This window comes from Lepisosteus oculatus, chromosome 14 (genome assembly GCF_040954835.1).
Source record: "Lepisosteus oculatus isolate fLepOcu1 chromosome 14, fLepOcu1.hap2, whole genome shotgun sequence".
Classification (NCBI taxonomy): domain Eukaryota; kingdom Metazoa; phylum Chordata; class Actinopteri; order Semionotiformes; family Lepisosteidae; genus Lepisosteus; species Lepisosteus oculatus.
In genome coordinates, this window is record NC_090709.1 from 47,450,022 (window position 1) to 47,463,047 (window position 13,026).

The following is a 13,026-nucleotide window of genomic DNA, read 5'->3' on the forward strand; positions in this document are numbered from 1 at the left end:
CAAGAAAATGTGATCATTACCTATGGAGCCTGCCTTTTAGAAGTTCTCCCTCTAAACACCTTGTGCAGCCTCCCGACAGACTAACAAAAAGCGCCTTTTCACCAACTCAATTTATAATACGCCCCTCAAAACTCACAACCGAATTACAATCCATCCGTATATTTGATTTCCAAGATCCATTCAAGGCAACTTGGCTCTTCGCAAGCAAATCATTTCAGGGAAGAAACTCAGTTTAATCAACTACTGGTGCATTCAGCACACCACTTGCTCTCGCTTGTCAGGGTGGCCGAGAGGTCTAAGGCGCCAGACTCAAGGACATGTGTCTTTCCAGCTGGCTTGGGTGTTCTGGTCTCCAAATGGAGGCGTGGGTTCAAATCCCACTCCTGACAGCTTCCGTTTTTACCTCTCTTGAATTGTTCCAGTGCTAGCTGACAGTGAATGACTGAAATATAAAAGCAGCAGAAGAAAGCAAGCAACTCAGTGCAATTTGTGAGTATTCTGCACTGTTAAAATGACAGGTTTTCATACTTTTTGGAATTCGTAGCTCAAGAAGTGACTCCTGTTTCATTTTCTATTCACCAACTCGATTTGCATTCCGCCCCTCACACCTCACAACAGAAAAACAAACGGCTTCATGTGCCACAGCATTCCCCTGTAGATTCGGTTTGCACTATGAATTAGGCGACCCCGAATGAAATATTTTAGTGTTGGCTCAAATGTGAGGAATTTCATGAACCCTCAAAAAGGAATGCTTGCAGAAAATGCCAGCAATTCAAAGCGTGTAGGCAGCATGAACAGACCAATTCTGCAATTTCTTTTATCGCGGGCGGTGCTTTCCGAGTCGATGGCTCTGCATTAGAAATGAGAAGTGCTGAACTCTAAACACGTTCTTGCCATTACTGCTACTCCTGCTGCTACTCCTTCGTCCTCGAAAAAAGAAAAGACAGGCATGTTTTGAGTCTCAAAATGATCTTCTGGATCCACAAGAAACATGTAAATTTGATTGATTCCGCAGTATTTTGGATGTACTGTTCTTATAACTTCCATCGAAGAGAGACTTCATCAGTTGCATGAAATTGAAACTTTCGACTTTTTGTTTGGTATTGAAAATATGTTTAAAAAAAACCATGAACAATTTTCTAACAAACAACTCATTAATTATTGCCAGGATCTATATTTAGCGTTCGGTAGTGATAACACTGCTGATATTGATTGAGTAGAAATCTATGATGTATTGACAGCTTTATCTGAAGTGAGAAGTCCTAGAACGCCATCTATGAAGTTTAAGGATTCATACCAAGAAATGCCTTTTGTTTCCCACCCCAACTGCTGCTTTTGCTTTACACATTATGTGAACATTACCAGTTTTGGTAGCTTCTGGGCACGATTTTCCTAAACTGAAACTTATTACAAAATTCTTTAAGATGAACCATGTCCAAAAATTGTAAATCAGGACTAATTTTAATATCAAATGAAATCACTACAGAGGAATAGGCTTAACTGAAATATGAATAAGACTATGCAAGCCTGAAAAATAGAACAATTCAATTTATAGAACTTATTTTTTTATTTTTTGAGAGATGGGCTCACACACCGGAAGACACTAACGTTTCTCTTCGTTAGAGTATGTGAATAACAGTTTAACCCCATTTGTTTGTAATTGTGATTCTGTTAAAATTTAAAAAAGCATCTATCAATAGTAAGAAATTATCAAGAAAGTAAGAAATTGTGTTATTTCATAAACTGTAAGACATGAAGACATTTACAGGTTATATCCTTTGCTTTGTCTTTTAACGCAAGCGGTCAGGATCCAAGCCCATGTTCGGACGGTTGTGTTTCTCTTGTAATCATCAAATGTCATTGTTTTGTCCTTCAGTTCTTTCTCGAGTTGTACCATGGATATTTTATACCATCAATACTTTTCATGCTCTTTTGCATTTTCCTTCACATACGGAAAAAAACCTCAAGGCGTTCTTGTCACTGTGCTACACAGTACAGGACACGCAGTGAGAAATTCGCGCAGCTTTCAGAGGAATCCAGAGGGAGGGCTCTTAATGCAAGGAGCTGGTTTTTTTTTCGCATTAATCATTATTAACCAGAAACAGCTGCACAACCGGTTGCATTTGTGATTGTCACTTCTCTGCTTCAGCAAGGTCAATAAAAGACTCTGAAAGTAGTAGAGAAAAACTGAATTAAAATCATATTAGCAATTCTGAGTGATATCTGCATACAGGCAATCCAATAAGAACGTTGAAATCTTTGAATGTCATCTTTCTATATATTGCGCTGCTTTTTACTTGGAGTAAAACTATTGGATTGAAGGGTTAAAATGTATTGTTGTTATTTGGAGAAATCAATGAACTCGTGATTTTATATGTTTTAAAAGACGGTCATGCGCACAGAAAAAAGACAGTGCTGATTATTTTTCTGGAGACGGAGCACTGATGACCTATCCGAGCCAATTGATAAAGCCCACCCAGTGGATACTCTAGCAGAACGTGGAAGAACGTTCACCATTGTAACCAAGGCAACCACAGGAACAACATCAAGAAGCACAATCAATTCCCCATTTAAATCTTTCGTGTAAGGTATGCCATGTGAAAGCATGAAGTAAATCCCCTGATCTCTTTTGAACATGGACAAGGTATTTCTGATGGAGCGCAATGAGCAAAGATTTAATAAGCTACTCCTGCCGATGATTCAGCTTAAAGAAGTAAAAGCTTCACAAACAAAAGCAGCTCGCTACCACAGCCAATATTAAATGTACTTGGTGGCACATTACCATTTGCATTGGCTCAAAAGTGGTCTCGGCAGACGTTGTTCCCTACGTAAAGCTGAAAGCGCCAAAGAGCATTTCCATTGAGAAAAAAAAATCTTTCTTGATGTTAAACATAGAGAGCCTGCCTTTTAGAAGTTCTCCCTCTAAACACCTTGTGCAGCCTCCCGACAGACTAACAAAAAGCGCCTTTTCACCAACTCAATTTATAATACGCCCCTCAAAACTCACAACTGAATAACAATCCATCCGTATATTTGATTTCCAAGATCCATTCAAGGCAACTTGGGTCTTCGCAAGCAAATCATTTCAGGGAAGAAACTCAGTTTAGTCAACTACTGGTGCATTCAGCACACCACTTGCTTTCGCTTGTCAGGGTGGCCGAGTGGTCTAAGGCGCCAGACTCAAGGACATGTGTCTTTCCAGCTGGCTTGGGTGTTCTGGTCTCCAAATGGAGGCGTGGGTTCAAATCCCACTCCTGACAGCTCCTGTTTTTACCTCTCTTGAATTGTTCCAGTGCTAGCTGACAGTGAATGACTGAAATATAAAAGCAGCAGAAGAAAGCAAGCAACTCAGTGCAATTTGTGAGTATTCTGCACTGTTAAAATGACAGGTTTTCATACTTTTTGGAATTCGTAGCTCAAGAAGTGACTCCTGTTCCATTTTCTATTCACCAACTCGATTTGCATTCCGCCCCTCACACCTCACAACAGAAAAACAAACGGCTTCATGTGCCACAGCATTCCCCTGTAGATTCGGTTTGCACTATGAATTAGGCGACCCTGAATGAAATATTTTAGTGTTGGCTCAAATGTGAGGAATTTCATGAACCCTCAAAAAGGAATGTTTGCAGAAAATGCCAGCAATTCAAAGCGTGTAGGCAGCATGAACAGACCAATTCTGCAATTTCTTTTATCGCGGGCGGTGCTTTCCGAGTCGATGGCTCTGCATTAGAAATGAGAAGTGCTGAACTCTAAACACGTTCTTGCCATTACTGCTACTCCTGCTGCTACTCCTTCGTCCTCGAAAAAAGAAAAGACAGGCATGTTTTGAGTCTCAAAATGATCTTCTGGATCCACAAGAAACATGTAAATTTGATTGATTCCGCAGTATTTTGGATGTACTGTTCTTATAACTTCCATCGAAGAGAGACTTCATCAGTTGCATGAAATTGAAACTTTTGACTTTTTGTCTGGTATTGAAAATATGTTTAAAAAAAACCATGAACAATTTTCTAACAAACAACTCATTAATTATTGCCAGGATCTATATTAAGCGTTCGGTAGTGATAACACTGCTGATATTGATTGAGTAGAAATCTATGATGTATTGACAGCTTTATCTGAAGTGAGAAGTCCTAGAACGCCATCTATGAAGTTTAAGGATTCATACCAAGAAATGCCTTTTGTTTCCCACCCCAACTGCTGCTTTTGCTTTACACATTATGTGAACATTACCAGTTTTGGTAGCTTCTGGGCACGATTTTCCTAAACTGAAACTTATTACAAAATTCTTTAAGATGAACCATGTCCAAAAATTGTAAATCAGGACTAATTTTAATATCAAATGAAATCACTACAGAGGAATAGGCTTAACTGAAATATGAATAAGACTATGCAAGCCTGAAAAATAGAACAATTCAATTTATAGAACTTATTTTTTTATTTTTTGAGAGATGGGCTCACACACCGGAAGACACTAACGTTTCTCTTCGTTAGAGTATGTGAATAACAGTTTAACCCCATTTGTTTGTAATTGTGATTCTGTTAAAATTTAAAAAAGCATCTATCAATAGTAAGAAATTATCAAGAAAGTAAGAAATTGTGTTATTTCATAAACTGTAAGACATGAAGACATTTACAGGTTATATCCTTTGCTTTGTCTTTTAACGCAAGCGGTCAGGATCCAAGCCCATGTTCGGACGGTTGTGTTTCTCTTGTAATCATCAAATGTCATTGTTTTGTCCTTCAGTTCTTTCTCGAGTTGTACCATGGATATTTTATACCATCAATACTTTTCATGCTCTTTTGCATTTTCCTTCACATACGGAAAAAAACCTCAAGGCGTTCTTGTCACTGTGCTACACAGTACAGGACACGCAGTGAGAAATTCGCGCAGCTTTCAGAGGAATCCAGAGGGAGGACTCTTAATGCAAGGAGCTGTTTTTTTTTTCGCATTAATCATTATTAACCAGAAACAGCTGCACAACCGGTTGCATTTGTGATTGTCACTTCTCTGCTTCAGCAAGGTCAATAAAAGACTCTGAAAGTAGTAGAGAAAAACTGAATTAAAATCATATTAGCAATTCTGAGTGATATCTGCATACAGGCAATCCAATAAGAACGTTGAAATCTTTGAATGTCATCTTTCTATATATTGCGCTGCTTTTTACTTGGAGTAAAACTATTGGATTGAAGGGTTAAAATGTATTGTTGTTATTTGGAGAAATCAATGAACTCGTGATTTTATATGTTTTAAAAGACGGTCATGCGCACAGAAAAAAGACAGTGCTGATTATTTTTCTGGAGACGGAGCACTGATGACCTATCCGAGCCAATTGATAAAGCCCACCCAGTGGATACTCTAGCAGAACGTGGAAGAACGTTCACCATTGTAACCAAGGCAACCACAGGAACAACATCAAGAAGCACAATCAATTCCCCATTTAAATCTTTCGTGTAAGGTATGCCATGTGAAAGCATGAAGTAAATCCCCTGATCTCTTTTGAACATGGACAAGGTATTTCTGATGGAGCGCAATGAGCAAAGATTTAATAAGCTACTCCTGCCGATGATTCAGCTTAAAGAAGTAAAAGCTTCACAAACAAAAGCAGCTCGCTACCACAGCCAATATTAAATGTACTTGGTGGCACATTACCATTTGCATTGGCTCAAAAGTGGTCTCGGCAGACGTTGTTCCCTACGTAAAGCTGAAAGCGCCAAAGAGCATTTCCATTGAGAAAAAAAAATCTTTCTTGATGTTAAACATAGAGAGCCTGCCTTTTAGAAGTTCTCCCTCTAAACACCTTGTGCAGCCTCCCGACAGACTAACAAAAAGCGCCTTTTCACCAACTCAATTTATAATACGCCCCTCAAAACTCACAACCGAATAACAATCCATCCGTATATTTGATTTCCAAGATCCATTCAAGGCAACTTGGGTCTTCGCAAGCAAATCATTTCAGGGAAGAAACTCAGTTTAGTCAACTACTGGTGCATTCAGCACACCACTTGCTTTCGCTTGTCAGGGTGGCCGAGTGGTCTAAGGCGCCAGACTCAAGGACATGTGTCTTTCCAGCTGGCTTGGGTGTTCTGGTCTCCAAATGGAGGCGTGGGTTCAAATCCCACTCCTGACAGCTTCTGTTTTTACCTCTCTTGAATTGTTCCAGTGCTAGCTGACAGTGAATGACTGAAATATAAAAGCAGCAGAAGAAAGCAAGCAACTCAGTGCAATTTGTGAGTATTCTGCACTGTTAAAATGACAGGTTTTCATACTTTTTGGAATTCGTAGCTCAAGAAGTGACTCCTGTTCCATTTTCTATTCACCAACTCGATTTGCATTCCGCCCCTCACACCTCACAACAGAAAAACAAACGGCTTCATGTGCCACAGCATTCCCCTGTAGATTCGGTTTGTACTATGAATTAGGCGACCCCGAATGAAATATTTTAGTGTTGGCTCAAATGTGAGGAATTTCATGAACCCTCAAAAAGGAATGCTTGCAGAAAATGCCAGCAATTCAAAGCGTGTAGGCAGCATGAACAGACCAATTCTGCAATTTCTTTTATCGCGGGCGGTGCTTTCCGAGTCGATGGCTCTGCATTAGAAATGAGAAGTGCTGAACTCTAAACACGTTCTTGCCATTACTGCTACTCCTGCTGCTACTCCTTCGTCCTCGAAAAAAGAAAAGACAGGCATGTTTTGAGTCTCAAAATGATCTTCTGGATCCACAAGAAACATGTAAATTTGATTGATTCCGCAGTATTTTGGATGTACTGTTCTTATAACTTCCATCGAAGAGAGACTTCATCAGTTGCATGAAATTGAAACTTTTGACTTTTTGTCTGGTATTGAAAATATGTTTAAAAAAAACCATGAACAATTTTCTAACAAACAACTCATTAATTATTGCCAGGATCTATATTAAGCGTTCGGTAGTGATAACACTGCTGATATTGATTGAGTAGAAATCTATGATGTATTGACAGCTTTATCTGAAGTGAGAAGTCCTAGAACGCCATCTATGAAGTTTAAGGATTCATACCAAGAAATGCCTTTTGTTTCCCACCCCAACTGCTGCTTTTGCTTTACACATTATGTGAACATTACCAGTTTTGGTAGCTTCTGGGCACGATTTTCCTAAACTGAAACTTATTACAAAATTCTTTAAGATGAACCATGTCCAAAAATTGTAAATCAGGACTAATTTTAATATCAAATGAAATCACTACAGAGGAATAGGCTTAACTGAAATATGAATAAGACTATGCAAGCCTGAAAAATAGAACAATTCAATTTATAGAACTTATTTTTTTATTTTTTGAGAGATGGGCTCACACACCGGAAGACACTAACGTTTCTCTTCGTTAGAGTATGTGAATAACAGTTTAACCCCATTTGTTTGTAATTGTGATTCTGTTAAAATTTAAAAAAGCATCTATCAATAGTAAGAAATTATCAAGAAAGTAAGAAATTGTGTTATTTCATAAACTGTAAGACATGAAGACATTTACAGGTTATATCCTTTGCTTTGTCTTTTAACGCAAGCGGTCAGGATCCAAGCCCATGTTCGGACGGTTGTGTTTCTCTTGTAATCATCAAATGTCATTGTTTTGTCCTTCAGTTCTTTCTCGAGTTGTACCATGGATATTTTATACCATCAATACTTTTCATGCTCTTTTGCATTTTCCTTCACATACGGAAAAAAACTCAAGGCGTTCTTGTCACTGTGCTACACAGTACAGGACACGCAGTGAGAAATTCGCGCAGCTTTCAGAGGAATCCAGAGGGAGGACTCTTAATGCAAGGAGCTGGTTTTTTTTTTTCGCATTAAGACGGTCATACGCACAGAAAAAAGACAGTGCTGATTATTTTTCTGGAGACGGAGCACTGATGACCTATCCGAGCCAATTGATAAAGCCCACCCAGTGGATACTCTAGCAGAACGTGGAAGAACGTTCACCATTGTAACCAAGGCAACCACAGGAACAACATCAAGAAGCACAATCAATTCCCCATTTAAATCTTTCGTGTAAGGTATGCCATGTGAAAGCATGAAGTAAATCCCCTGATCTCTTTTGAACATGGACTTTCAAGGTATTTCTGATGGAGCGCAATGAGCAAAGATTTAATAAGCTACTCCTGCCGATGATTCAGCTTAAAGAAGTAAAAGCTTCACAAACAAAAGCAGCTCGCTACCACAGCCAATATTAAATGTACTTGGTGGCACATTACCATTTGCATTGGCTCAAAAGTGGTCTCGGCAGACGTTGTTCCCTACGTAAAGCTGAAAGCGCCAAAGAGCATTTCCATTGAGAAAAAAAAATCTTTCTTGATGTTAAACATAGAGAGCCTGCCTTTTAGAAGTTCTCCCTCTAAACACCTTGTGCAGCCTCCCGACAGACTAACAAAAAGCGCCTTTTCACCAACTCAATTTATAATACGCCCCTCAAAACTCACAACCGAATAACAATCCATCCGTATATTTGATTTCCAAGATCCATTCAAGGCAACTTGGGTCTTCGCAAGCAAATCATTTCAGGGAAGAAACTCAGTTTAGTCAACTACTGGTGCATTCAGCACACCACTTGCTTTCGCTTGTCAGGGTGGCCGAGTGGTCTAAGGCGCCAGACTCAAGGACATGTGTCTTTCCAGCTGGCTTGGGTGTTCTGGTCTCCAAATGGAGGCGTGGGTTCAAATCCCACTCCTGACAGCTTCTGTTTTTACCTCTCTTGAATTGTTCCAGTGCTAGCTGACAGTGAATGACTGAAATATAAAAGCAGCAGAAGAAAGCAAGCAACTCAGTGCAATTTGTGAGTATTCTGCACTGTTAAAATGACAGGTTTTCATACTTTTTGGAATTCGTAGCTCAAGAAGTGACTCCTGTTCCATTTTCTATTCACCAACTCGATTTGCATTCCGCCCCTCACACCTCACAACAGAAAAACAAACGGCTTCATGTGCCACAGCATTCCCCTGTAGATTCGGTTTGCACTATGAATTAGGCGACCCTGAATGAAATATTTTAGTGTTGGCTCAAATGTGAGGAATTTCATGAACCCTCAAAAAGGAATGTTTGCAGAAAATGCCAGCAATTCAAAGCGTGTAGGCAGCATGAACAGACCAATTCTGCAATTTCTTTTATCGCGGGCGGTGCTTTCCGATGGCTCTGCTTTCCGATGGCTCTGCATTAGAAATGAGAAGTGCTGAACTCTAAACACGTTCTTGCCATTACTGCTACTCCTGCTGCTACTCCTTTGTCCTCGAAAAAAGAAAAGACAGGCATGTTTTGAGTCTCAAAATGATCTTCTGGATCCACAAGAAACATGTAAATTTGATTGATTCCGCAGTATTTTGGATGTACTGTTCTTATAACTTCCATCGAAGAGAGACTTCATCAGTTGCATGAAATTGAAACTTTCGACTTTTTGTCTGGTATTGAAAATATGTTTAAAAAAAACCATGAACAATTTTCTAACAAACAACTCATTAATTATTGCCAGGATCTATATTTAGCGTTCGGTAGTGATAACACTGCTGATATTGATTGAGTAGAAATCTATGATGTATTGACAGCTTTATCTGAAGTGAGAAGTCCTAGAACGCCATCTATGAAGTTTAAGGATTCATACCAAGAAATGCCTTTTGTTTCCCACCCCAACTGCTGCTTTTGCTTTACACATTATGTGAACATTACCAGTTTTGGTAGCTTCTGGGCACGATTTTCCTAAACTGAAACTTATTACAAAATTCTTTAAGATGAACCATGTCCAAAAATTGTAAATCAGGACTAATTTTAATATCAAATGAAATCACTACAGAGGAATAGGCTTAACTGAAATATGAATAAGACTATGCAAGCCTGAAAAATAGAACAATTCAATTTATAGAACTTATTTTTTTATTTTTTGAGAGATGGGCTCACACACCGGAAGACACTAACGTTTCTCTTCGTTAGAGTATGTGAATAACAGTTTAACCCCATTTGTTTGTAATTGTGATTCTGTTAAAATTTAAAAAAGCATCTATCAATAGTAAGAAATTATCAAGAAAGTAAGAAATTGTGTTATTTCATAAACTGTAAGACATGAAGACATTTACAGGTTATATCCTTTGCTTTGTCTTTTAACGCAAGCGGTCAGGATCCAAGCCCATGTTCGGACGGTTGTGTTTCTCTTGTAATCATCAAATGTCATTGTTTTGTCCTTCAGTTCTTTCTCGAGTTGTACCATGGATATTTTATACCATCAATACTTTTCATGCTCTTTTGCATTTTCCTTCACATACGGAAAAAAACCTCAAGGCGTTCTTGTCACTGTGCTACACAGTACAGGACACGCAGTGAGAAATTCGCGCAGCTTTCAGAGGAATCCAGAGGGAGGACTCTTAATGCAAGGAGCTGTTTTTTTTTTCGCATTAATCATTATTAACCAGAAACAGCTGCACAACCGGTTGCATTTGTGATTGTCACTTCTCTGCTTCAGCAAGGTCAATAAAAGACTCTGAAAGTAGTAGAGAAAAACTGAATTAAAATCATATTAGCAATTCTGAGTGATATCTGCATACAGGCAATCCAATAAGAACGTTGAAATCTTTGAATGTCATCTTTCTATATATTGCGCTGCTTTTTACTTGGAGTAAAACTATTGGATTGAAGGGTTAAAATGTATTGTTGTTATTTGGAGAAATCAATGAACTCGTGATTTTATATGTTTTAAAAGACGGTCATGCGCACAGAAAAAAGACAGTGCTGATTATTTTTCTGGAGACGGAGCACTGATGACCTATCCGAGCCAATTGATAAAGCCCACCCAGTGGATACTCTAGCAGAACGTGGAAGAACGTTCACCATTGTAACCAAGGCAACCACAGGAACAACATCAAGAAGCACAATCAATTCCCCATTTAAATCTTTCGTGTAAGGTATGCCATGTGAAAGCATGAAGTAAATCCCCTGATCTCTTTTGAACATGGACTTTCAAGGTATTTCTGATGGAGCGCAATGAGCAAAGATTTAATAAGCTACTCCTGCCGATGATTCAGCTTAAAGAAGTAAAAGCTTCACAAACAAAAGCAGCTCGCTACCACAGCCAATATTAAATGTACTTGGTGGCACATTACCATTTGCATTGGCTCAAAAGTGGTCTCGGCAGACGTTGTTCCCTACGTAAAGCTGAAAGCGCCAAAGAGCATTTCCATTGAGAAAAAAAAATCTTTCTTGATGTTAAACATAGAGAGCCTGCCTTTTAGAAGTTCTCCCTCTAAACACCTTGTGCAGCCTCCCGACAGACTAACAAAAAGCGCCTTTTCACCAACTCAATTTATAATACGCCCCTCAAAACTCACAACCGAATAACAATCCATCCGTATATTTGATTTCCAAGATCCATTCAAGGCAACTTGGGTCTTCGCAAGCAAATCATTTCAGGGAAGAAACTCAGTTTAGTCAACTACTGGTGCATTCAGCACACCACTTGCTTTCGCTTGTCAGGGTGGCCGAGTGGTCTAAGGCGCCAGACTCAAGGACATGTGTCTTTCCAGCTGGCTTGGGTGTTCTGGTCTCCAAATGGAGGCGTGGGTTCAAATCCCACTCCTGACAGCTTCTGTTTTTACCTCTCTTGAATTGTTCCAGTGCTAGCTGACAGTGAATGACTGAAATATAAAAGCAGCAGAAGAAAGCAAGCAACTCAGTGCAATTTGTGAGTATTCTGCACTGTTAAAATGACAGGTTTTCATACTTTTTGGAATTCGTAGCTCAAGAAGTGACTCCTGTTCCATTTTCTATTCACCAACTCGATTTGCATTCCGCCCCTCACACCTCACAACAGAAAAACAAACGGCTTCATGTGCCACAGCATTCCCCTGTAGATTCGGTTTGCACTATGAATTAGGCGACCCTGAATGAAATATTTTAGTGTTGGCTCAAATGTGAGGAATTTCATGAACCCTCAAAAAGGAATGTTTGCAGAAAATGCCAGCAATTCAAAGCGTGTAGGCAGCATGAACAGACCAATTCTGCAATTTCTTTTATCGCGGGCGGTGCTTTCCGATGGCTCTGCTTTCCGATGGCTCTGCATTAGAAATGAGAAGTGCTGAACTCTAAACACGTTCTTGCCATTACTGCTACTCCTGCTGCTACTCCTTTGTCCTCGAAAAAAGAAAAGACAGGCATGTTTTGAGTCTCAAAATGATCTTCTGGATCCACAAGAAACATGTAAATTTGATTGATTCCGCAGTATTTTGGATGTACTGTTCTTATAACTTCCATCGAAGAGAGACTTCATCAGTTGCATGAAATTGAAACTTTCGACTTTTTGTCTGGTATTGAAAATATGTTTAAAAAAAACCATGAACAATTTTCTAACAAACAACTCATTAATTATTGCCAGGATCTATATTTAGCGTTCGGTAGTGATAACACTGCTGATATTGATTGAGTAGAAATCTATGATGTATTGACAGCTTTATCTGAAGTGAGAAGTCCTAGAACGCCATCTATGAAGTTTAAGGATTCATACCAAGAAATGCCTTTTGTTTCCCACCCCAACTGCTGCTTTTGCTTTACACATTATGTGAACATTACCAGTTTTGGTAGCTTCTGGGCACGATTTTCCTAAACTGAAACTTATTACAAAATTCTTTAAGATGAACCATGTCCAAAAATTGTAAATCAGGACTAATTTTAATATCAAATGAAATCACTACAGAGGAATAGGCTTAACTGAAATATGAATAAGACTATGCAAGCCTGAAAAATAGAACAATTCAATTTATAGAACTTATTTTTTTATTTTTTGAGAGATGGGCTCACACACCGGAAGACACTAACGTTTCTCTTCGTTAGAGTATGTGAATAACAGTTTAACCCCATTTGTTTGTAATTGTGATTCTGTTAAAATTTAAAAAAGCATCTATCAATAGTAAGAAATTATCAAGAAAGTAAGAAATTGTGTTATTTCATAAACTGTAAGACATGAAGACATTTACAGGTTATATCCTTTGCTTTGTCTTTTAACGCAAGCGGTCAGGATC

General features: G+C 38.9%; 5 non-coding genes across 5 annotated transcripts; all 5 read left to right on the top strand.

Annotated features, from left to right (window-relative positions):
- The first annotated feature begins 276 nt into the window (after window positions 1–276).
- Window positions 277–389, top strand: trnal-caa (transfer RNA leucine (anticodon CAA)). Its single transcript has 2 exons — window positions 277–314; window positions 344–389. It is a non-coding gene; the product is annotated as a tRNA-Leu (tRNA).
- A 2,758-nt stretch (window positions 390–3,147) lies between these two features.
- On the top strand, window positions 3,148–3,260 carry trnal-caa (transfer RNA leucine (anticodon CAA)). Its single transcript has 2 exons — window positions 3,148–3,185; window positions 3,215–3,260. It is a non-coding gene; the product is annotated as a tRNA-Leu (tRNA).
- Window positions 3,261–6,018: 2,758 nt separating this feature from the next.
- Window positions 6,019–6,131, top strand: trnal-caa (transfer RNA leucine (anticodon CAA)). The gene is made up of 2 exons: window positions 6,019–6,056; window positions 6,086–6,131. It is a non-coding gene; the product is annotated as a tRNA-Leu (tRNA).
- Window positions 6,132–8,594: 2,463 nt separating this feature from the next.
- Window positions 8,595–8,707, top strand: trnal-caa (transfer RNA leucine (anticodon CAA)). Its single transcript has 2 exons — window positions 8,595–8,632; window positions 8,662–8,707. It is a non-coding gene; the product is annotated as a tRNA-Leu (tRNA).
- Window positions 8,708–11,480: 2,773 nt separating this feature from the next.
- On the top strand, window positions 11,481–11,593 carry trnal-caa (transfer RNA leucine (anticodon CAA)). The gene is made up of 2 exons: window positions 11,481–11,518; window positions 11,548–11,593. It is a non-coding gene; the product is annotated as a tRNA-Leu (tRNA).
- The last annotated feature ends 1,433 nt before the right edge of the window (window positions 11,594–13,026 follow it).